Source organism: Peromyscus eremicus, chromosome 16_21 (genome assembly GCF_949786415.1).
Source record: "Peromyscus eremicus chromosome 16_21, PerEre_H2_v1, whole genome shotgun sequence".
Taxonomy (NCBI): Eukaryota; Metazoa; Chordata; class Mammalia; order Rodentia; family Cricetidae; genus Peromyscus; species Peromyscus eremicus.
The window spans coordinates 34,765,607-34,791,679 of record NC_081432.1 but is presented as its reverse complement, the minus strand read 5'-3'; the positions used below and the strand labels follow the sequence as shown (position 1 = coordinate 34,791,679).

The following is a 26,073-nucleotide window of genomic DNA, read 5'->3' as shown; positions in this document are numbered from 1 at the left end:
TGAGAGGACAGTCAACAGCACCACGGGGACCCTCCACACACTCCTTCACAGCACCAGGCTTCCAAGGCACAGCAGAAGCTGTGACATAACTACCCACCCTGCTGGCGGTGGCTCGCCCTATGAATCCCCCGCTTCTGTAAACATCCCATGGGTTTCACAGAGTGACAAGATGGAAGACACATGATTTATGACATAGAGGCATGAAGTGGGCTTTGAACAACAGGAGACGAGTATCCACTTCTAGCTTTAGATTAATGTTGACTGGTATTTACAAAAAAAAAAAAAGAAAAGAAAAGAAAAGAAAAAAAAGGACTTCGCATCACATGCATCTGACTTGCCCTGTCTCCAGCAGCACATACCACCCAGGGGGAGCACCTAGGGCTCCAACTGTCAAACAGAGACCTCCACACGCATGCCATGCAGGCCACCCTCAGCAGGGACAAAGCCAACCACACGCAAGACTGGGGTGATCATGGAGTGGCTTTATGCAAGATGAGCAGGCAGGGGGGCCGTTGATGCTGGTTGTCGGGCTTCTGAGGAGGCCCCCACACCCAAAATTATACCTCCTGCATCTGCTGGCTGATGACTGAAATTCCAGAACTAGAGAGTCATTCCTCTGGCTTAAGATGTCTTCACCCCTGTAAAAAATACAAACACCACAAGAAGAGAAGACACTTTAATCCTGACAAGCCTGCCTTTGGGAGCTTCGTGTGCACGAGTCTGAGAAGCATCTCCCTCAAAGACCTAAGGGAAGGAGGAGAAGGACACTAGGCTCCAAACAAGAATTTTTTTTTAAAGACCAGGGTTATGGGCAGAGAAAAAAAAGCTATAGTTTATTTTGCAGCATGGCTTAAATGTTTAAGATCAAAGCAAGAGCAGGGACACCAAGGTCAGACCAGTAGGTATCAGACCCAGTGTACTTCCAGGGTTTTGGAGTAAGAGTCAGGCCAGAATTTAGGCAAGCTGGAGGAGAGGGGGAAGCTCTTCCTGTCTAAATAGACCCCTCATGCATAGCCTCTTTGGGTTTGAGGAGACAAAACCAAAACCACTCTAAAATGCAGTCCGTGGGTAGATACACGTTTCCTATGTAGTTCCGCCTGTATGACCAGACTATGGCTTCTGACAGAAAGGACGGAGCACCCTTACGACAGAAGAAATGCACCTGCCATCCTTCTGTGGGCCACCGCAAAGTCTACACTGTGCACCCACGCCATGAGATGACACCAATGACCCAGTGTAGGATCAGTCTCATGTCACCGAAGGAGATGAAAGGGAGCCCCAACAGAGAAAGGCCCTGCTTCCCAGTGCCTTCCCTGTGGTCTCTCAGCTTCGTGTAGCTCTGTAGCTGCCACTGAGCAGAGAGGCTTTTCCAAAGGCAACCCACCCACTCCTTCAACTAGAATTGGAGCCCTTCTGTGTTATATCAGGCCTGAAGAGCTAAAATATCACCTGCCTACAGCAAATGTCATTCTAAAAGAAAGGCAGGACTTCCCAATTCCCATCTCTCCCTAGGTGGCTCTCCCTCCACCTTCCCACCAATGCTCAGTGCTTTGGCTCATACAAACAGCAGCTGCTTGAAGAGTCCACGTCTACAATAATCACAGGAAGAACCTGCGCAGATGCACATCAGGCAGGAAGGGCCTTTCTCTTCATCTCTCACCATGAAAGAGCAACTCCCACCCCTCACTCCCATGCCTCTGGAGCAACGTGAAGGCTGTGCCATCTGCTTTAGTAGCAGAGAAGCCTTTCCCCTCCAGGTGGAAAGCTGGGTCAGCTTCCTGGGGATGAGGGACCAGTTTTAGATAATCCTCGTTCCTGGCAGGCTGGTGTACCTGTTAAAGTCGGTAAATGCCATGCTGTTTCTTCCCAGCTAACAGATGGTAAACTCTCTATCAACTGTTAAGTTTTTCCTTGTTTCCATAAAAATTACAAGAATCATATTCCTCAAATGTATATCACCAAATGCATTTATTTATTTTGCACAGAAGTGTGGTAGTCAACTGCCATAATGTTATTTATTATTTATTGCAATTGCATAGCAAACCCAGAAGAATGAATCTTTTAAATCAACTCCTTTATAAAAGACTTATTTTTAGGATTTTTTAAAAAGCAAATTAAAACTTTAATATTTCTGATTATTCTTCATTTATTTGATTTTAATCTTTTAAGTCAAGTCTCAAGTAGGCCTCAAGCCAAAGCCAGTTATGGTACACAAGTAAGAGGAAATATCTAGACAAGAAAGTGTCATTTCCAAAACTAATCTATTCTTGACTGCAAGATAAGGACATGAAACTAAGTAACAATAATGTCTGTGAACCTGGCAGCTTCTTCATTTTGCTGAGGGAAAACAACCAACCAAAGAAACACCCATGTGCCCATTAAGTGTCCTTACAATATTAGTTAGACAAAGATGGGGGGGGTTGATATTATTACTGGGTTAACTTTTCAAAATCAAGGCCTCTCTGTCTTGGTCACACATATCCATAAGTCTAATCCTTGGACGGTCGGAGCAAGAAGACGTGAGACCTCTCTCAAAATAAAGCAAGGAATTTAGGATAAGAGTTAGACCATCAAAAAGACGCTTGAAAAGGATATCATGCAAGAGAGATAAGTCTAAAATACTTTATTTATCTCTCCCAAGAGATGAGGAGCTGCCCACAAACCAAGAGGTAGCTGAGCTACCTAAAGGCCATGTCCATAAGCTGAGGATGAATGAACAGCACACACAGGCTTCACAGAAGCAAATAGGGCAGAGAAAACCAAGAGAAGCTATTTCCCATGCAAAAAGAACAATGAGGAAAAGTATGTTAGCAGTTATAATTTTTTACATTTTCCAAACAACAGAAAATTATCTTTTCTAACACACACACACATACACACACACACATACACACACACACACACACATACACACACACAGGATTACCACACAACCTAGAACTGCAGCACAAACAACAAAATTACAGATTTTAAACAGTGCCAACTAGGTCTGATGGCATCACCAATGTCGTCAATGTCATCAGCCCACTACAGTCTACCCCACACTGCCCTCCCTGGAAGGAAAGGTGCTGATGAGTACAGCCAACACCAACAGCTGAGGCCAGGGCTTGACCTAGCAGACTCAGCTGGCCAGGAAGAGCTGCCTCCCTCCCTGACGTACTCATCCATGTGCAGCCCACCCACATAGGAACGCTCATTCCAAATAAACTGTCATTTCCCATGGAGGAGGCTGTCAGCAAGGGGTGTCTAGGGCCAACTTCAGCCCTTGACTGGAATCATGTTTTACTCTTTATAGGAAAATCATCCTAACTTCTGGTATGTCTCCAGAGCTGGGGTTCAGCGTTCATCGTTTTCTGTTGTTATAACAAAACATCTGAGGCCGTGTACCTTATGAAGAAATGAGGTTCACTTAGTTTGGGGAGGCTAAAAGTCCAAGGACAGGTGGCCCCATCTATTTAATCAGCAGTGAAGGCCTTCTGGCTACATGATAGCAAAGGAGATGGCATCATATGGACTACACACAAGAAAGCCAAAGGATTCTCCACCCATGCCCACTTTTTGCAGCAACTCACTCTTGGAACTAACCAAAGTCTAGAGAAGTTATAATAACCCCTTTCTGATTCAGTGGTCATCGAGACTAGATCCCACTTTTTCAAAAGTTCCTCAACACCACCACACTGGGGACCACGCTGCCTGCATGGGGACCTCTGGGAAACTTCCTCAACCATGTCCACTGGAGATGACATCAGGACTGGGGTGGAGTGTGGATGTGGATAAACTCTGAGCTGGGCCTAGGAAAGGGTTGGGTAGAAGAAGGACCATCAAGTGGTATAGATACATGGATTACTGCTGAGCAGCTTTCAAGAGTTTGGGGAGGCGACCTTTGCCCTTGGCAAACAATCCGACTTCCTTAGCTAGAATTCTGTTTTCAGAATTTCGTGCCCTTGGTTTGCCCACGGCAGCCTGCCACTATTGCTTCTTTCACAACAGGTTTCTCTGATCCCTTCCCAAAAGCAGAGGATGAAAAACGCTGCCAACACTCTCCCCTTCTGACGGTCTCCAACCAAGATGGCTTAGCAGCCTGCCTCAGAGACCATTTCTCAGACACGGTGAGTACTTGGCCAGCACATTGACAGGGGCATGGACACCAAGAAGGTGACCAGAGAGAAGAAAGGCCACGGTGGCAAGGAGAAGACTGTGCTTCAGAAACACTGCTGCTTTCAGCCGGCAACATCAGACACGGTGTAATGTAAGGAACGTAATCAAACACTCCAAATTTATAACAATTGTTTTAGGTTTAATGAGTCAAACTAATTACCATCTTTTGTTATTTATAAAGCAAACAATAAAAGACCAGTAATCCTGTCTCCGAAGAGAAGAGCAGACTGTCAAAATGTTACTTGTAAACAAATCCCCTCCATCTATAGACAGGGCGGGCAGAAAGGCAGCTAGGATTAAACAGGTGAAAGAAGTAATTAGACAGGTGAGAGGTGAGGCGAGATGGAGCTCGAGTTTGGTAAAAGAACAAAAATCTCCCAGCGGCAGCCTCTTAAGACTCTGGGCTGTGCTTATGAGGGTGGTGGAGAGGCTGTAAGGAAGGCAGTAACAGCAGTGATGGTGATGAGGGGCAGATGGCCTGTCGAGGGGACGGTGAGGGTCATAGAGAGAGTGTGCCGGTTCATTTCCACACAACCTAGAACCACTCGGGAAGAGGGTTTTATTGAGGGGTTATCTAGATCAGGCTGGCCTGTGGGCATATCTGTAGGGGTTGTCTTGATTATTAATTAATTTAGGAAGACCCAGCCCATGGTGGGCAGGACCATTTCATCAGCTGGGTCTGGGACTGTCTATGAGTAATCTAACAATCAAACAAGGAAGGGTCCTCTTCTCCTCTCCTCTCCTCTCCTTCCCTCTCCTCTCCTCTCCCTCTCCCTCTCCTTCTCCCTCTCTCTCTCCCTGTGTGTGTGTGTGTGTGTGTGTGTGTGTGTGTGTGTGTGTGCACTTGATGGGAGGTTTGCTATGACTAGTTGTCTAAGTTCCTACCTTGGCTTTCCCACAATGAAGACAATGAAAGACTGACCATAACTTGGAATTGTCAGTCCAATCAGGGAAACTAGGATAGAGCAGGCTGTGATGGGGGTGTGACGGGGTTGAGGCTGGTGGTGGTGACGCCAGTGGCACTGACAGCAGAGTGATGGTGGTGCGGGGTGGTGGCGGTGAGGAATAATGGCAGTGACGATGGTGGATAGTGAGAGGAGGGTGGTGATGATAGTGACCGTCGGGAGGGAGCTGGTGAGGGAAGCAATGAAGGTGACAGCAGCAGTCCTCACCTGCCTGCTGAGGAGAGAACCATTCAATAATGCGCATAACAGTCCCTGAAGTCCCCCAAGAGCATCATTAAGTCTCTGCTCACTTAGTCTGCTGGTTTTTCCGTTTTGAGTAAAGCGATTTCAGCTCCATGCTCATTCTGCTTACCGTGCCGGCCTTACACAAGCTGCCTGCCATCGCTTCTAAGTGTACCCCTCTTCCTTGTTTGTCTCCAACCACAAAGATTCTCTCCATCTTATTATCTTCAGTCTGGAGGGAATCCTCTGGGAGCATTTACAGACCTCAGGCCCTCCAACTGCTCTTGCAGAAAAGCAGTGGGGCTGAAGGCACTCCACACCTGAGTCACCTCAACACCGACTTTTGGGAGAAACTGTACCACCACACCTAGACAAACCACCCACAAATATCCCAAGTAAATGTGAAGGTGATCTATGCCGTCTTCCCGGACGCATCTGACTCGTATTAAATTTTCCAATAACAACAGCTACTCCAAATGGACTTCACATGAATTATTTCATTTAATAATCTTCAAACTCCCAAGAGCCATTCTCCTCATTTCCCAATGAAGAAAACAAGAGGCTCTATCTAAGGTTGACTAACTTGCCCCGTCCCACAGGCAGCCAGTGAGCAGCTCTGCAGTGAGAAGCCCGGCAGTCTGGCACCAGGCACAGAATTCCTAGACTCCATTGCACTGCCTCCCTGGGGACAGCCTCCTGACAAGCTTTGACAAATGGTACCCCCATCCTTTGTTAGTCAGTGCCAGGCTGAGGGGTGTTAATTTTCAAATAGTGACAATTTCTGTTCATTCCTTTAAAGGTCTGCTACTTGACTAATACAATTTTACAAATTCTGTAGAAGAAAAAAAAAAAAGAAAGAAAAAGAAAAAAAACAAAAAATCTTGCCATGCTCACTTCAAGTAAAAAAAAAAACACTAGCAATTATCTAATATCCAGTCCTGAACATCCCCAGATTTCAAGAGCTTTCATTTGAATTCATTTCCCTAGTTTATCGCATTCTTGAGGTGGAATTCCGCACATGGAATTCCTTGGGTAAGAGTAAGAGCATCTTATAACTAGCACAGCGGAGTAACCAGGAATGGGACACTCTGTACCAAGTTTTTACTGATCATTTCCTAGGTCCGAACTCCAGTCTATCTCCCTGGAAATGAAGACTTTCAAATCTCTCTTGCAAATATCCTCCAGTGAATTCTGAGAGAGGGAGGGAGAGATGACAGATAAATGACAGCTTTGCATTTCCAAGGGTTAAATGTTTTTCCTGAGGGATCCTGAGCCTCCATGCCATGAGAACAAGTGTCAGGCGCTAATGGAACTGTTCCATGATAAATAAACTGCCAGGCTGGATGACAAGCAGCTTTCAAGGAGGCTTTCCACATAGTCTAACCAGCAGAAGTTAATTTGAGTTTCTTAACAGGACCTTTTTCCTTCACCGTATAAAAATGCCTTGGGATGAAGCAATTACTCTGATTTACCATCTTCTCCTTGGTAGAATATAAAGAGGCAGCAAACCTCACAAAAGCAGTAACTTAGCAAAATGGGACTCGCTTGCAAAGTCCCTACTATGCTATTTCCAAGAGTTCCCGCCCTGGTAGCAGCACAGAGCTACTATCAATCATTGGTGCCCAAGCGGAGGAGGGTGGAGGAGGATGCTTCCTCTCAGGGCTGTGCATGTTGGAGCCAATAAATCATTTTTTCCTCCAGCAAATGCTCAGTTAAATTTCATCTCCACTTGGCAGCATGATTCTCAATTTCATTCTAGGAAGTTTAAGAGTCATCCACAGATAGGCCACATCGTACAGCACACCTGTGTTTTAACCAGGATGCTTGCCCACACATTCACTGTCTTGGCCACTCTGGGTCATGAGCTGGTGCCTCAGGTTTGAGAATGTAAGGATGGGCCAAGTTGATACTTCAAGTCGATCGGGCTTCTGGGCGCAGAGCTGGAAAAACTGAGTTTTAACACCTTAAGGAATGGCCTGTGCTCTTCTGAATCCGACCCTTCAACCTGTCAGCCCAGAACCACTACGGAGATATGCACCAACTGGTTGAAATGGGCTTTCTGCAAAGGAATGAATAAATTCAGGCTGCTTCTAGCTGCTGCACTGAATTAATTTACCTGTCAGGTGCAGAACTAGCTGCCGGCCGGGATGAAATCAAGCAGAGCTGACTTTAAAAAGGATACACACAGGCCCAGATACCATCTGATAACACAGTCAACCTAACAGGACAGCAATTAGGATCTTCCATATGGAAAACATGGCTGGAAACTCCTAGCATAATCATTGTTAGAGGCAGGGGGGCACTCTGTTTTGGTTCAAGTCAGCTCATCAGATTAACTGGGAACCTTAGTAGGTCAATGGGGTAAGGAAGAAGAAGGTGAAATTTCTGTAATGCCCTCAAGGCCCTGCCATGGGAGGGATAACATCCCCTGAGAGATGTCGCTGTAACCATCACAAAGCTGGACAGAGGTGAGGAGCAGGAGCTCAGCTCCTCGTCTCAGAGCACCTAGCAAACTGGACAGACGCTTGCTCAACTCTGTGTCCTGCAACCCCCCTCCTCGCCTACCCCAGCCTCTACCTCTCGCCTCCTTTCCCCCAACTCCCACCTTCCGTGGACTGACTCAGCACTGCTTTCCCATTTGCTCACATCTGGGTGGTTTGCTGGCCTTCTGAGAAAGACACACTCCCTCGTTTGAGACACCCGTCTTTAAGCAGGAAAAGCAATCAGCTCCTCCTGCCGCTCCTCTCAGGCTGCCCTTCCCTGTCAGCCGGTTTGGGGCAGAGCTTTCTACACTTGCTGGCTCTCTCCGCCCAGTGCTTGGTCTCCTGTCCACACGATGTGATTCTGCTGTTCACAGCCGGCTTTCAATTTCCCTGCAGGGCCGATCCAAGACATCCTCACTTCCCACCCTCCCACTACTAGTACTGCCTTGGCACGGCGTCCTTCCCTGAACCCTGAGGTACCCAGCACTCCTAGGCCCCTTCTGCTTCCCATGTACCCCACCCGGGGATCAAAATGAAACCTCCATCTAGACTGGATCTCACCTCCCATCACAGTCTTTCTGACCAACATCAATCGTCGCTCATTTTCAGGTGTCATCATCACAGGAATGCCATATAAGGCTCAGGATTCACCTGGCTCGCTCTCATCCGTCCCAGATTCAATTACCCAGCTACCCACGTGGCTGTCTAAAGCCATGATTCCCCCTGACATGCTAGGTCCGCAAGTCCATGCATAGTACATAGCTCACCACTCTGACTGGCCTCCGCTTGCTCTGCTGCCTGTGTCTGCAGGTATCAAACTGCCAGGCCCCAGGGCTTCGCCTGGGTCTACCATTTCCTACTCTACCACTGCCCACCACAGCATAGTCAATCTCTAGACCAAACACAGCTCAGCCATGTCAGCTCCCTCCTCCACTGGCACCTCTTCACCCACAACCACCACTGGTTCCCTCCAAGACCCCTGGAGACTTCCTAATGGGTCTCCTAGCTCTTCTCCCTGCCACGATCCAATCTCCCTCCTTATCTACTATGGTTTGTTATACCTAGAACATTCCCCTTAGGCCCACATGTTAAGGATTTGGACCCTAGGGTGGTATTCCTGGGAGGTGGTGGAACTTGGGAAAGAGCCCATCCTTCGGCCATTGATAGCAAGCCCTAAAAAGGGCAATGGAAGCCTTAGCAGGCCTCTTCTCTCTGCTCTGGTTCAAGATGTAAGCATTTTGTTCCTATGCATGCTCCTACCATGTGTGGTATGCCACCCTCACCAGAGACCATACCGATAGCACTGCCTGGTTTTGGATTGGAGCATACAACCCTGTAAACTAAATGAACTTTCCCTTAGCTACATTTAGCTGACTCCCGCATTTTGTTGCAGTAAAGCAAGTGACTAGCCCAGCGCTAAAGCCATAATAGTAATCATGTCACGGCTGCCCTCGGAACTGAGTGTGGGCTCGGGACCCTGCCCCACTGCTCACCCCACGTCAGTCTGTGATCATCTCGTCTCTATGCTGAAGCCTCTCTCAGAGCCTGTGTACTCTGGATACCTTTGCTCTCTACCAGCTCCCCTCACCCTGAGCCCAAACATCTCCAATTAGTAAACTTTCCCTCAAGAATATGTCCATATGCATCCCAGCACACCCAAAGCAATCTGTGTCTTCATACTACTGTTCTTAGGCAGAACCTCAGCCCATCTGTGTTGACCTATGAAACTGTGTCAGTGCCAAGAGTCCCTGGCACCAAGTGGGCACTGTGAATTGCTTTCAAAAACTATAAAAATACGTGGTAAACAAATGTTTCCTTTTACCTCCTTCTTTTTCCAAACGTCACCCAAAAGGCCTAACACAACTCCAACAAACACAACTAAAACCCATTCAGACCCAGAGTCCTAAAATTTTCTTTATGATTCTGGAATTTAACAGTCATGGGAATCATATTACAAGTGGCTGTGAGCAACTGCCTGGTGCTGGGGTCTTCTAACGAAAGTTTGTACTTGCTATCATGTTTAACCCTCTCTGGAAACCTGTTATATAGCACTTACCACTGTTTCAAAATAATTTTAATAAATGACCATATAAATACTAAAGTGAAGTAAAATCCATGTGCCATAAACATCATTATGATCAGTTTGAAGATTAAGACCTTTCATCAATAATTTTGAAAAAAAAAAATGTGGAACTTAGAAATTTCAACAATTTTCCCAAAGCACAAAAACATTACAATCAGGATCCTTATTATATGGCAACTGTGGATATTAAAAACAATGTATGCTTTAAAACACTATACTTTTAATTTAAAAAATATGTAACACTTGTAACATGTAAAGTACCAGCTCAATATGAAGGAAATGTCTGTGACTACAGCCTCCACACAGGCACCATGGAGGACACTTCTTCGGCTTCCTGTGGTGAAAACTCTGCAGTCAGTTGAGCCTGACTGAGAGGAAAACATTAAGAAGTGTAAATCATTTGAACTCTATGGCTCTATAACTCATTTTGTGCTACAGACAGTAGAGATGATTAATTCTAAATATCCATATAATACAGTGGCGGCAAAGCAAGGGGTCTTCCCACAGCTGATGCCTCACTCACACATTCCCAATTCCCATGAGACATGCGCTCTATCATAAAAAGTATTGTGTTTGATGCCAAGAATGTTACCAACATTACATGTGACGGGGCTACCCATGCATGGTGCTAATTATCACAACTCTTCAAGAGATGTTGCAAAGAGGACTTGAGGTCCACTCTGCTGCCTCTGCTTGGCTGTTCTTCCCAAGTCTTCCCCTCACCTTCCCACCATTTCTTTTTGTGTCTCACACACAACCAAGTAAGTGTATGCGTGGGGGGGGGGCGGTGAGCAGAGGCAGTAAATATAAACAGCTCTGGATGTTAGGATAAATTTACTAATGCAAAAAGGGCCTGCAGAGAAGGTGCTTCCGCCTCAAAAAATGCTATCCATTTAACAAGAGCTGGGCAGTCTAAAGTATGCAAGGTGGGTGCTTGGCAGCACACAGCACAGGCAGGGTAAGGAGGAGACATTTCACATCTCACTTCTCTCCTGTCTTTGATCTCTGTCTAGACAGCATCTCTTAGTTCTCTGCTGAGTCAGCAGGAGGCCACAGATTCTGTTAGCTTCTATCCAGGCTTCTCTGATTTCTGGGTTCTCAGGGGGTCTCCTTCTCTAGAATTTCAGAGTCTATGGCAGTGAGAATTAGCTTAGCTTTCTAAGACTGGCACGATGACCACAGAAGTGCCATGCTGTCCTTTGAAATTAAAAGTCTGAATATGTTAAAAGAGGATGATCTCCTCATAGGAAGCATATTATAGGTTGAGCTTCTCTAACCTGAAAATCCATAATCTAAAACATCCTAAAATCTGAAAACATTTTGTAAGCCAGCAAGATGCCACATGAGTCTTCTGGACCTCACATGATAGGTCACAGTCAAAACACAATGTACTAAGAATATTGTACAAAATTACCTTCTGGCTATGTGTAAGATACACCTGAAATAAATGAATTCCATGTCACACTTATGTCCTGTTTCCAGAATATCTCCTTGTTACATACAGAAGTAATTCTGAATTAAAAGCTGGACATCTAGACACTTTTCCTCCCAAGCATTTTGGATAAAGGACACCCAATCAGGAGAAACATGATCAAACCTGAAGGTTTCCTGAAGATGCAAATGACTTGGAAACAGAGAAGAGGGAAGACAGAGAAAAGAGCCACACTGAACCAGAGCATTTCTTATCAGTGGGCCCATATTACCAAAGTCCTGCTTCACTTTAAAAGAACTCAGCATTAGGCCTGGAATGAGGAAGACCCAGTCACCACCAAGGAATGGACAAGTCAGGAGTCACTCTGTTCCTCAGTCCTCCTGGACAAGCACAGGTAATAAAACTAATCCACACATCGACCAGCTTCTAGGAAGCAAATGAGGTAATGAACAGTGGTCTGTGAAAACATCAAAGTGCTCTGTCAAAGTGAAATATTACTAATGCCTGGATAAGCGGGGACTAAAACACCCACCATGAGGAAAGAAAACCCACTCCTCAACCATCTCAGACAGTAACCTGGGTAGCCTGTCATTAAATACAAACCCTGATATGATATTATATCTAGAAATGTATGCCATGCACATTCAGGCTTTCACTTCAGTGTCACATATTAATTGCAAAACAAAAGCAAATTTAAAACCAATTAACTATCCAATCTTAAGGGAATGGTTAAGAGATCATAGTGCTACACATAATTGAAAACTATGTAGCCATGGATGGAATGGATCTACATATGAAGATATGAAAATATCCAAAATGCATATTAAGTAGAGGGAAAAAAAGCTGTGGAAGAACATGTATAAAACCGACTCTTTGACAGAAAACAGTCTGTGCGTGTAGGTTTTAAGATGGCGTCTCTGAGAAGAAGCATGGCGCACTGGAAAGGGTAGAGTACATTCCGCTTCTCTTAGAGGCTGTATGAGTACGTAATGCTTTTCTACTTCAGTGTACTGTTTTTTAAAATATTGGTGATGATGTGAGTTTTCATCTGTTTTCTAGCTTCTAAACTAGCAACATGTACAATGCAAAATTAAGACAATTATTTTTAAGTATACCACAGGATTAAGTGCCACACAAGGCCAGGATCCTTGTTTTCCCTATCAGGCCAAGTCTATCTGGGATGATCTAAACTATTCTTTCTACAAACGTTACTGTAGACGTTCCACTCCAAACAAATACTATGCTGTTCAAAGACATCCTTGGTCTCTCTGTACTAAGGTGTATGGTTTGTGAGGGGGAAAATTACTGTATTTATCTTAACAGTGTCAAGCTGCATCTATGCCAACAAATTGTGGGTCTCAGAGTAAGAATCTACATTTTTCCCCAGAGATAACACAAGGCAGCAGGTCATCAGATATCAGTTCTTTGTGAACTCAATCTGTCTCCTTCTCTGAGAGAAAAAAGAAAATGAAGACTACACACCTGTGCACAGAAGTACCTGGGACTTCTGACCTGTGGGGACAAATTACTAAATGACCAAGGAACCAAACAAATCTGGACTCTGCTCTCCTGGCTACAGACCGACTGGCGGCCCACTCCCTGCTTGGCCTTTCTCCCATTCAAATCTCTCCTACCTTTATCATTCCATCAATACTTCTCAGCTTTTGTTAGACCAACCCTGTTTACCATTTGAGAATGGATAATTCCTATTAGGTCAGTAAGTAATAAACGGGAAGGTTAGATCAAAGTAAGTAATTCTTAAGATTACAGTGTGCTTCCTTTTCCCCAAATATTTATAATTTGAGCAGTTGTCAGTGAATGGTGTCCACAAATCTTACATACCAAGGGAAGCCATCAATAACACAACACCACTCTAGCATTAACATCGAGCACATCTCGTTTGCTTAAAGGTTAAGATTAACAGCCTCTCATTCTTTCTCTGTGAAAATATTTGTAACTCTAAAATTTCAACGTGCCATTTCCTAATCACATATGTTATTGAATGCTTTGAATTCTTGAAAGAATAATAAATACTGAGAGCTACATATTTTCATTGATAATCAGAGAAATGCACCTATTAAAGGTAAAACCATTTTACCTCCATGATTGGAAAAGATTTTCTAAAACAAGTCAGAAAAGTTTTAATCGGTAGTGTTCAGGACCAGGGGACACTGGTGTCCCCACACAGCTGACAAGAGACATCAGAACAAACTTCCTGAAGACCCTTAAAAATCTCTCCGTAGGAATAGAAACAAACTTTGTTCATTATGGGCTTGCACTTTCATGAAGAGATTATATATGAGATAAGGAGCTAGAAAAAAATATAATGTGCAATAATCAGAAAATCATTAAATGATTATTTATAGGGCCATAAGAACTCTTGTATGTCAATGACACAAGAAATGCATGGTCCAATGTTAAATGGTGAAGATGAAAGAGGATAACAATTTTGTTCAAATTATGCAGTGACACATTTGTGATGAGTATATATGTTGTGTAGGCATGCACACTTAATAACACAGAAGAAAATCTAAAAATGTTAAAATGGTTACTCCTGAGCCACAGAAGATAGGAACCTTGTTAACATTTTTGTATGCACATTTCTTCTGAATTCTTTATGTTGGACGTGCATTTTTCCTAATACTCATTAGGATGAGCTACTCTCAAAACAACAAAAAACGACATAGTGATTGTGAGGATGTGGAAAAACTGGGACCCTTGTGAACTACCATCGCCATGTATAACGGCTACTAGGTCTCCAAAATATTAAGAACAGGATTATGTCGTTACCTAACAATACATTTCTGGTTATATATCCAAAAGCACTGGAAGCAGGGTCTTAGAGAGATGCATACCTATCTGCAGAGGCACGTGACTCAACAGCCAAGAATCAGGACCAACCCTAGTGTTTCCTGACAGACAAATGGATCAAAGAAGTATGCCCATCCATACAGTGGAATAATATTCAATCTTAAAAAGAAATCAGATTTTGATATGAGCTATACATAGTTATAGGATAAATCATGTCCCATCTCCCAGAACTCACACGATAGAGCTGTTAAGACTTCAGAATGTGACTGGAGAGGGGTAATTAAGTTCAAATGAAGTTGTCAGAGCAGGTTCTAATCCAATCTGACTGGTGTCCTTCTAAGAAGAGGAGATCTGGACACAGACACTAGGGATGCCAGCACACAGAGCAAAGGCCATGTGCAAAAGCAGCAAGAGGCCAGCCACCTGCAAGCCAAGCACACAGACCGCAAAGGGGACTGAGCCTCGCGACATCTTGATCTCCAGCCTCCAGCCTTCGGAGGGGGAAGAAAACAAGTCAATACCGCTTAAGCCAAGCAGCCTGTGGCATTTTGTCAGCGTGGGTTTCACAGTGCATACAGTACGAGGGGCCTTGAGGACAGGATGCTGAGTCAACCAAGCCAGACGCAGAAAGACAGACTGGACGGTTCTACATATACACGGTACAGAAATAGTCCAATTCAATGAGACAGAAAGGGAAGAGTGGAGCCAAAAGCCAGGGGAGTAGGAAATGAGCATGTGTCTAATAAATGTGGTTGCTGTTTACAAATGAGAACTGTTTCGAACTAAATGGAGCAAGTTGGTATATTTCGCAAGATATACAGAGAGATAGTTACATAAGGAAATATCAGATAGGTGCATGAGAAGAATTAAAGATATAGCAATTTGAGCAACAAAACAAAGGGAGTACTGAATTATTACCAAAAACAGAAAATAAATAAATACATCATTAAAAGTAAGTGACAGCCGGGCAGTGGTGGCGCATGCCTTTAATCCCAGCACTCGGGAGGCAGAGCCAGGCAGATCTCTGTGAGTTCGAGGCCAGCCTGGTTTACAGAGCGAGATCTAGGACAGGCACCAAAAGTACACAGAGAGAGATCTAAGACACGCACCAAAACTACACAGAGAAACCCTGTCTCAAAAAACCAGTAATAATAATAATAATAATAATAATAATAATAATAATAATAATAAGTGACTTATCACATTTATTCCTGCACTGTCTGCTCAAAAGATCTAGAAACATTAACACCCACCCCATTTGCAATACTCACCCTGTCGCTGTGACCTAACACCTGACAAAAGGAATTTCAGGAAGAAAAAAGTTGATTTTGGCTCCTGGTTTGAAAGGATCTAGTGCATCCTGACAGAGACAGCATAGTATTAAGAGCATGAGTCGGCTCCCTTGCATCTGCAGTCATGCAGCAGAGAAAGATGATGCCTTTTTATGAGCGTGGGACCCCCCCCCCACCTCCATGAGGTGGTGCTGCCCACACTCGGGACAGGCCTTTCCTCACCATCTACGTAAATACTCTCACAGACATACTCAGAGGGAGAGCTCCTTGGTGTTCCGGATCAAAGGTACCTTCCTATATGTTCCAACCATAGTAGGTAAGTTCTTCCCTTGTTTTTCATTTATTGGTTTTTAAATTTTTTTTCATACAATATAGTTTGATCATATTCTCTCCCCTCTGAAATTCTCCTAGATCCTATCCACCCAACCCAATATTCTCATTCATTCACCCCTCTACCCCTCAAAAAAAAAAAAAAAACAAAAAAACAAAGTATCAAAACAAAACAAAATACACACACAAATGGAACCCCCATTGTGTGTTAGTCAACTGCTCTGAAATAACAGTAAATAGTAAATATTAACCATAACACCCAGCAGCAAGATCTCAGTTTCTATGCATATGTGCATGGACAGTATACATGCACAAGTATGCAAGTTCACACCCATAGGTGCCATGGCACAATGTCCTGCTCTATCATTCTTGACTTGTTCCCTTGAGACTAGGTATCTCACTTAACCAGGAGCTCACTGATTAGGATAGACTACAGACTGGAAGGCCAGTGAGCCCCAATGATCCTCATGATTCCACGCTGGCCCCTTCCCCATGCACAAGGATTAAACAAACACACACACACACACACACACACACACACACACACACACACACACAATGTGTGCAGCCATATCCAGCTTTGTAATGTAGTACTGTAGATCTGAACTTGGGTCCTCTTGCTTTTACAGCAAGTACTCCTATCCATCTCCCTAGATATTGTTTTGTCTTTTTCTGATACAAGGTTTCAGGTAGCCTACGCTGGCTGGCCTAAAACTCACTACATAGCTGAGGATGGCCTTGAACTCCTGATAGCTGACCCTCCTGCTTCTACTTCCCAAATATGGGATTATCAAGTATGTACCACTGTGTCTGGCTTCAGATCTTGGTTTCTAACACCATTATACAAACAAAAAAATTAGGGCTACTTAAAGAATTAGCAAATTTTAGGAGTAGGATAAAAAAAAAATGCATAAAGATTGGTCTGAGATACCTTGCTGTGCAAAAAGCAAGAAGTTGCTCGAAGCAACACAGCTACCACAATAAAGGAAGGGTCTATATTAAAGGGCTACAGGAGCCAGCTAAAACATCTTCCAATGGCTAGAGAAATTTGAACAACAGGATCAAGTGGTGTAGGTTACCTAAAACATAAAATAAATATCCATCAGTACATGGACAAAAACAAGTTATTAAACAGATAAGTAAACGGGATAAGAAAAAGGCAGGGTGACTCTCCCATGCAGAAAAATTCCCAATGATTTATGTGGATATCCCATACCCTTAAGAACCACTCTGTAATCTCTAAGAACTACAGCTACAAGTAACAACATAAATAAATGTGATAATGCAACACTGAATGAAAAAAGCAGGAAAGGACACCTACTATATAATTGTATCTCTATGGTGTACAAACTAAATGCACAAAGTAACAGTAATTTATAGTCTTGGGATTGAACATAATGGCTACCTCTGGAGAGGGGATAAGGATGATGATTAGAAGGATGCCCGGGGAGAGTTCTGAGGTTCTGCAACTTTCTGTACAATTTGATCAGTGATCTGTGTTCTGCTGATGCTCAGATCAACTCACTGAACCGAGCTTGACCGCTGCTTCACACTGTGCACGGCCAATTGCAGCTGTGGGCTGAAGCTGATTCTGGTGCAATATGGGGATTGTTTTTACCTCTTCTCCATATGGTAATCCAACTGACTAAGCACCAATGTTTGAAAAGACCACATGCCCTCAATGCTCTGCAGAGCCAACTTTGGTAATATTATCAGGTCTTTTACACATAGACAGACAGACAGACACACCAACACAGAGAGAAAAAGAAACTGAAGATGAGGAGATCCTTTTCAATCCTATCTATCCTTGCACCAACACTACATGCCTCAACTACTGCAGATTTAACAGTCTTGTGGAGTAAATCCTACAATGAATTTCTAAGCCTGGCTTGTGAATCCTCGTCTTTTCTATTTTGAATATTACTTTGCAATCAGTTTGCCAACATCCCATGTTAATTCCACATACAACTGCTAGAACTCATTTGAAGACAAGTGTATCAGACATTCAGATGCACCATATCTTTATGACTTTTTTATCAAGTGTGTAAGTTTCAATGTGGAGCTTCCTTTCAAAAGACACATTTTCACATCAATATATTATGAGTGTGTACTATGTACAAGAAATAAATCTCATTATTAAAAAAATAAAAATGTTGAGGTAGGCTTAGTAGCACATACCTTTATTCTAAGCACTTAGAGGGAAGTGGAAGGAGGATTGAAAATCTGAGGCCAGCCTGGGCTATACATTGAGACAGTGGCTCAAAATAAGAATAAGAATAAAAGAATAAGAGGCCAAGCATTAGAACATACAGAGCTGTGCTATATTGAGTTTGACCCTCAATACAGAATGAAATCGTGTGCAGTGGTGTACAGCTATAATCTCAGCATATAGGAAACAGAGGTAAGAGGATTACAAATTTAAGGCCAGCCTGGGCTACACATTGAGGCAGTAGCTCAAATGATGGTGATGATGGTGATGATGATAATGATGACAAAGATTGGAAATGGGCATTAGTATGTACAGAGCACTGAATTTGATCTTAAGCACTACATATAATTGTGTGGTGGTATACAACCATAATCCCAACACTTGGGAAGTAGAGGCAGGAGAATAAAAATTCTATTTAGTCATCCTCAGCCTCAGTTGGCTGGAGACCATCTTGGGCTACATAACCTATCTCAAGGAGAAGAGAAAGAAAAATAAGTAACCAGGCCTATAGCCTCAGCACTCACAAAGCTAAGGCAAGAAAAATGCCATGAGTTTGAGGCTAGTTTGGGCTACACAATAAGTTCCAGACCAGCCTGGGATACAGAGTGAGACTTTGCCTCAAAAACACCACCACCACCAAAACCAAAAATAAACAATAGTAAAATTAAATTAAAACTGTATCCTAGACCCCGGGAGTAAGAGGGAGCATTAAGAGATATATTTAAGATTAACTGCATTTATTTTTAACATCTCAGCTATAAAACATGAACTGTTGATTCCTCAAGCCTCTCTGAAATTAAATCATTTATCAGGTGGTAAATTCTGAAAATGAATTTTTACTCTCAAAAACAACATTATCTGACATGTCTAGGACACAGAGTGCCTAGCCAAAATTTCCCATTTTAATTGTGAGAACAGGAAACAGTACAGAAATTTTATTTCTCACATTATCTTCAAGTAATAACCAGTTCTGATTTGCAAAATGGTCTGTGCATTTCCCACTTGCTGTTATTTTAAAGAGTAAAATCTAAAAAGACTTGTCAGAGTTAACAAAAACTGCAAATTCTGTAACACTGTTCTATGTAACTTGTAAGAACCTTTACATCCATTATTTGTAGACAGACAAAAAGTTATACATCTGTAGAGTCATATGATTCTTCAACATCTATCTACTTTTCCACTGCAGTACATAAATCATGCAAAGAGATTCTCACAAGACATAACATAGGCACCGAATTATTTTGATTTAATTCTCAATAAGAAGTGAAGCAGTAACTTGTTACTCGAGATTGGAGAATCAATAGCAAACGCTTGCTCTTGGATTGCTTATCACTCCATTCATGCAAGGAGCCTGAAAAGCTGACACATTAGCATTGACAAGGGGATTGCTCTATTTGTTTTCCAAAGGTTTTCCCTGCATGACTCGATACTTAGTTTTATGCCAAGGAAAATCAATTTCTTTATTCAACATGTCAATCTGAAAACACACATAGAAACAATGATTCTATGGCAACCTATAAAAAGTACGCTGAACAGTAATATAAGATGAAAAATGTAAAACTGCTTTATATAGAATATACAAAAAACAAAGAATTATCATATCAATATAATTCTCATTCTTCTAAATATAGGCTTAAGTGTAAAAATATAAAACAGAAATGAAATCTAACTAACAAAATCAGTAGGACAGATTTACTGTTAGTCTCTAGTCTCAAAACATACCAATCTCTTTTCCTTTCAGAATTATTTAAAAATTTCCTCAGACAAACTATCTTCCACCAATACAAAAATTCAGAGACACCCAATTTTTCTTTTTTAAATTTGTTTAATCTGCAAAGACTTTCTAGACTGTAATGCTGATGCATGTTTATCAGAATATCAAAGAAAGAAACATTTTTCTTTAAAATACAGTTTTGAGTGATACTAAAATATACTTTACATAATAAAGAATCAACTTAGAACTACAGCTGCCAGGCTTTTGATCTAGCACCCATAAAAGAGCTCTTAAAAAGATATGCACAGGCTACCAAAGTAGAAAGCAACACAATACACAGATCTAACATCCCATGCACTCATCCAACAAGGTCACTCAAGTCTACTGTGTTTGAAGTATTAAATGTCATCAACGTTAATTGTTTCATGTGAGTTTTATTTTAATAAATGAATGTTGTTCCCCATCACCTCGAGGACCTGGTACCTGGCCTCTAGGAAGGACTCAGATCCTTTTCTTGTTGTTCATTCCTCTGGGGATCACTACACACCCAAACCTCAGCTCCTGTATCATCATGGCCATCAACAAAACCCACAACTACAACATGGGCACTTTATCTGTGCCAGCCATGTCTCCCCCTACCCATTCTCTACCCACCTTCAAATCCTTCCATTCTAATTTTAGTCTGGCATCACTTGCATGCTCAAGTTACAACATGCTTTAAAGATGCCCAGGTCAAGACCCAACCTAGCCTCACATCAATCTTACCAAAACAAAGATGTCAGTGAATAAGTTTCACCCTAAAGCATCCTACAGGAAACATTCTGTTAGCTAAGAGAATCCTCACGGAACTAGCCAGATTCCTCTCTACCCAAAAGTCTTGTTGGTGTACACGCAGCTTCCAAACCACAAAGAATGAATCACATCAATTCAACCAAAGTCACCAGACTCACCAACTATGAGCAGGACCACAGCAGTCAGATAACTCCTCAAGAACTAGATGGCTCTGGGGCTCCCACAAAGAGAACAACCCGATCACATCTATTACCCAGTCTTAGCTGAGGAGGCTGCATTCGGGTAGTACACACTCCAGATAGCCAGGTCCTTCCTCAGTCCCTTGAATTCCTTAATTTACTTCCTGGCTGCTCTATGCACCAGGACAGGTCATTTATATGATTCTAATCAAAACTGAGAATGCAGAGCATGCTCCAAAGCATTAAGTGCTGGTTTTCAGACTTCATCCTTGGCTTCACTGTCTACGCCTTTGAGGACAGCCTAGGCTACATGAAACCCTAAAAGTAGATAAACAAACAGATAAACTGAGGGAAAATATGTAACATAGAAGAGGTCGAGTTATGGTATAAATATATATAAAGATAATAAAAATATAAAAGTCACAAGCTGGAGTTAGGACATGAATGGGAAGGAAGAGAGAAACAGAAAGAAGAGGGACAGAGAGGAAGCTCATCATTAATACAAGAAAACAAAACTGCAAATGGTAACTATCATTTTATCTAGCAAGTGGGTAAATAACTAAAAAGTATAGCCCTCCATCTAGACTCTTCTAGCAAGAAATTTTATATGCTCTTTCCACTACCAAAACGGATAAATCTTTCTGAAGGGAAATTTCACAATTTATCAAAAACTCTATAAAAGTTCAAAGCCTCCAATCAATACTTCCACCTTTAAGGACTTACTAGCAGGAGACAGAGAGATGGCTCAGCGGTTAAGAGCACTGACTGCTCTTCCAGGGAAGGAGGATTCAATTTCCTGATCCACACAGTGGCTCACAACCATCTGTTAACTCTAGTTCTAGGCAATCCAAAGTCATCTTGCGGCCTCAGAGGGCAGCAGGCACACAAGTGGTACCCAGACATACACACAAGCAAAACACCGGACACACAAAACACATTTTAAAAGAACTAAAGAAACCATCAGCAGTATGTGCAATGCCTTCTGTATGAAAACGTTCACCACAGCACATGTTCATGTAAACATCAGAATCCTAGGAAAGGAAACTCAACAGGACAGTTAAACAAACTGTGGTACATTCACATAACCGAACATTAGCAATCCGTTTTCAAAGCAAATGTAGTGATATCGAATGATAAATGAAAATGCAAGATTCAAAACTATACAAGTATAATCCACACCTATCAAATGTGAATATACTCATTTCACATACAGAGAATCTTGCACTGCTGAACAATAGGGATGTGTCCTTAGAAATGCATCATTAGGGGGCTGGAGAGATGGCTCAGAGGTTAAGAGCACTCACTGCTCTTCCAGAGGACCCCAGTTCAATTCCCAGCACCCACATGGCAGCTCACAACTGTCTCTAACTCCAGTTCCAAGGCATCTGACACCCTCACACCAATGCACATAAAATAAAGATAAACAAATTAAAAAAAAAAAAAACAGAAAAAAAAAAAAGAAATGCATCATTAGACAATTCTGTCCATGTGAACACCATAGAGGGCACAAAAAACTGAGACAGATACCACATCACCAGCCAACGCAATCTTCTGGGACCGCCACATACATGAGAGCATGGCTGACACCATTCTGAAGTACAACATAACTCTGTCTGTGTACATGGGAAAGAGAGGGGAGGAAGGGGAAAAGGGAGGAGGGGGAAGAGGGAGGAGGGGGAGGGAGAGGGAAGACAGCTACATAAAAGGGTCTAAAACAATGCTCTCAAGTTCAACTTTCAAGTGTTTTGTGGGTTTGTTTTGCTTGATAATTACATGAATGGGGACTCTACAGATCTCATAATAATACAAGTAAAAGAAAAACTTTCTAAGTCGATACTTCCAGTTAGAAAAGCTTTGGCTTTGTCCTCTCATTTGAAAAGTCCTCATCAAGCCATGAAGGACAAAAAGGAAAACCCCAGAGAGAGCAACGATGAGAGAGAGAGAGAGAGAGAGAGAGAGAGAGAGAGAGAGAGAGAGAGAGAGAGAGAGAGAGAGAGAGAGAGAGAGAAGAGAAGAGAAGAGAAGAGAAGAGAAGAGAAGAGAAGAGAAGAGAAGAGAAGAGAAGAGAAGAGAGAGACACCAGCTCAGGGCCTAGGGATGCTTCAGCAGAGGTGGTGGTGGCATGTCTCCTGTCTGCATGTCCACCATGACAAGGGACTGTCTCTTGCCCACAGAAGAAAACAAAACAACCTCCTACGCCCTTAGCTCATTCTCTCCTATTACAGAATCAATACGCTATCTTACATGGTTATAAAACTGAAAGAAAGTCCAGAAATATCAATACCTCCATCCCCCAGGGATGCACAGACACCTACCTATCTAGAAAGAAGATGGATGAAGCCAAGAGCCTTTACAGAAAGTCACAAACCAGAGACAATCTCCAGCACTTGGAGAGCTGGTACCACAAAGATGGTTTTGACTTGACTTCCCATGTGTTTTATAAACACTAGGCAGTGTGGATGAAAGGCAGCACACGGCCTGCAGTTGGGGGTACAAAGACTGGCACTAGTCCCAACTCCTCCCGCGGCTGCCATCGGAACATCCGTCTGCACAGAGAAGTCCACCGTGGAACAAAACATCAGTAACTTAATCTGTGTCTTCGGGACAGCGGAGTACGCAGTCCGTGTCTTTTTTTGTTTAATTGTGGCGGGTGGGGTTTTTTTTTTTTTCTGCTTTTGAATTTTCCTGAAATTATTTTACTTTTACAATGAGAAAAAAAAACAACTTTATAGCAGTTTTGAAATTTTTAACTAGGTCAATGAAATATCACCTTCATTAGGTCACCTTCCAGTTCAGAAATCTGTGCTGGATGCTACAGAGAAAAGCCAGCACTAAGAGCACATGCTGCTATCACAAAGAACTTGGGTTCAATTTTCCACACTCATCATATTAGGCAGCTCTCAATGGCCTGTAACTCCAAGTTCTGGAGCATCTGACATCCTTCCGGCATCCATGGGCACCTGCACAGTCAGTCTCTCTCTCTCTCTCTCTCTCTCTCTCTCTCTCTCTCTCTCTCTCTCTCTCTCTCTCACACACACACACACACACACACACACACACACACACACGTTTTTTAAATCTACAATAACTTCCTAGCAGATTTCCCATCAAATTCATGTCCTTTTAAGGGACTTCCACCAGATTTGATGAGTTGATCACTTCACAGGACATGGAACCCCTTAACCTACTCCTTCGTGACTCTCCCCAAACCACTCTTGCTGTCTGTCTGTCTGTCCATAGCTAGACCTCCAGGACTGCTCCCAGGTGCACAGCACTCCCTTATACCCACAGGTCTCTGCTCACCTCACTCAGGATGAAATGCCAGTTGTCTCTCCCACCACAGACAGTCCTCATGCAGCAGCCCACCCTCACACTGACTGGAGCTGTTTTCATTTCCTCTCTAGGATGGAGGCACATCACCTTGGTTCTCCAGTTCTCCAAAGCACCTAGTTTGATGAATTCTCTAAAAGATATCCATGAGCATAGGAGAAATACATTTCCACCTTAGCCGCTCTACTTCTTAGAAATCTCCCACAGAGTCCCTCTACCTCAGCCTGATGAACATCTGTTTAAGCATCCCTGGCATTAAAAATCCAAATGCTGTCATGCCTTCCTCTGAGGGGTCATCCACTCTCATAACACAACTGTCCCCTTTGCAAAATCTTCTCACCTTATCACAGGAAGCCCTCCCCTTGACAAGTCCCCCATCACATCCTTATGCCCCTCTATCTTATTTTTCTTGTTGGACCTTTCTAAACCTATAGTCATTTACACCTTCCGTGTGCCCAGTGTTTTTAAGTACTGTGACAGTTACTGCTTACAGCCACCCTGAACAGACTGCCATTGTCTTACAGAAACAGAATGAGACACATCCCATAGACACATGTGTCCCCAGTCCCCACACAGTGCACTACACAAAGGAAGACCCCCCCCTCCCCCCCCTCTCCGGCAAGCACCCAAGGTACAGCATTGCTCTGCTCCCGAAAGACAGGCGTAGGGATGTGACTGTTTTACTTTTGCCCTCCCAACAGCTCCTGGAGACCCCGCCGTTCACAAGACTCGGAGAGCCAACAAGTCCAAGGACCCAGTGTCTATGATCAACTATGGGAGAAATGAAAATGCTACAACAGGAGCTGGAGAGATGGATCAGTGGTTAAGAGCACTGGGGGTCCTGGGTTTAAGTCCCAGCACCCACATGGCAGCTCACAACCATCTATAAATGTAGTCCTATGAGCTCAAATGCCCTCTTCTATGCAGATATGCATGGGGGCAAAATGTCTACATACATAAAATAAATAAGCAAACAAATAAATACATACAAATCTTTAACTGAGTGTGGTGATATACTCCTTTAATTCCAGCACTAGGGAGGCACTGGTAGGCAGATCTCTATGAGTTCAAGGTCAGCCTGGTCTACACAGTGAGTTCAAGGACAGCCAGAGCTACACAGTGAGACCCTGTCTCAAAAAGTAAGGAAGAAAATGCTGTAACAGGTGGATCAGGAATCAGACAGAGAGCACGTGGCTGCCCCCTGCACAGAAGAGGATGGGAGAGAGGTCACAGGTGAACACCTCAGGGGGTACAGAGCCTGCTGTGGGCCTGGAGCCAGAATCTCCTGCATTCCAACGGCAGTCTGTCTCACATGAGTCAGCATTCTTCACATTGTTTTTCTGCTTTATTAGGATATTTTAAGAAAAAAAAAGATTTTCAATTTAAATAAGTAAATACAGAGGTATGAAAAACAAGTGTGAAATCCCTCCACTCTCTGCCCCTTTATCACCAACCCAACCACACCTCTAAGTATCTATGATTTAACCAAATATGGCAAAAATGAAATCTTATCAAATTCTTTAAAAGACATAGTTTTCATTGTCAATATAAGCAGCTTCTAATCACAAAGATGTATCCTTAACCAAGCTGAGCAGCCTGAGCAAGCAGCACTGGAGAAGGCTTGAAAACTCTAGAATAAAACATCTTTCCTAGACCTCTGACCAGGATTGTACAGCTGGAGTGAGTTCAACTTTCCAGACTTGCATTCAGCAGTTCCTTCCACAGGCAATACTCAGGCAGCAGCACAAAGCTTCCCATAAGCACATCCATGCTGAGACTCAGTACCATGACTTGCTAGATTCCTACCAACAGAAAAGTGGTCAGTGTCCGTCCGTACGGGCACAGTCATGCCTGCCCTTTTGGAGAAAGACAAGTAATTAATTACCCTGTCACTGTGAAGCAGAATTCATGTAAAGCAGTTGTTTAATTCCACTATACAACACACACACACACACACACACACACACACACACACACACACACAAACTGACATTAGTAATAAGACATTAAAATCTGTAGATCAGGTTCTGTCAGGGTTGACTTTCTTACAACTACTGCTAAACTTTATTATCA

General features: G+C 43.0%; 1 protein-coding gene and 1 long non-coding RNA gene across 2 annotated transcripts in view; one reads left to right on the top strand and one right to left on the bottom strand.

The window, feature by feature from the left end:
* Positions 1-26,073, bottom strand: part of Aff3 (ALF transcription elongation factor 3) — a 478,688-nt gene that overhangs the window by 389,641 nt on the left and 62,974 nt on the right. The window lies entirely within an intron of this gene.
* On the top strand, positions 3,950-5,826 carry LOC131926310 (uncharacterized). Its single transcript, XR_009383471.1, has 2 exons — positions 3,950-4,109; positions 5,552-5,826. It is a non-coding gene; the product is annotated as an uncharacterized LOC131926310 (long non-coding RNA).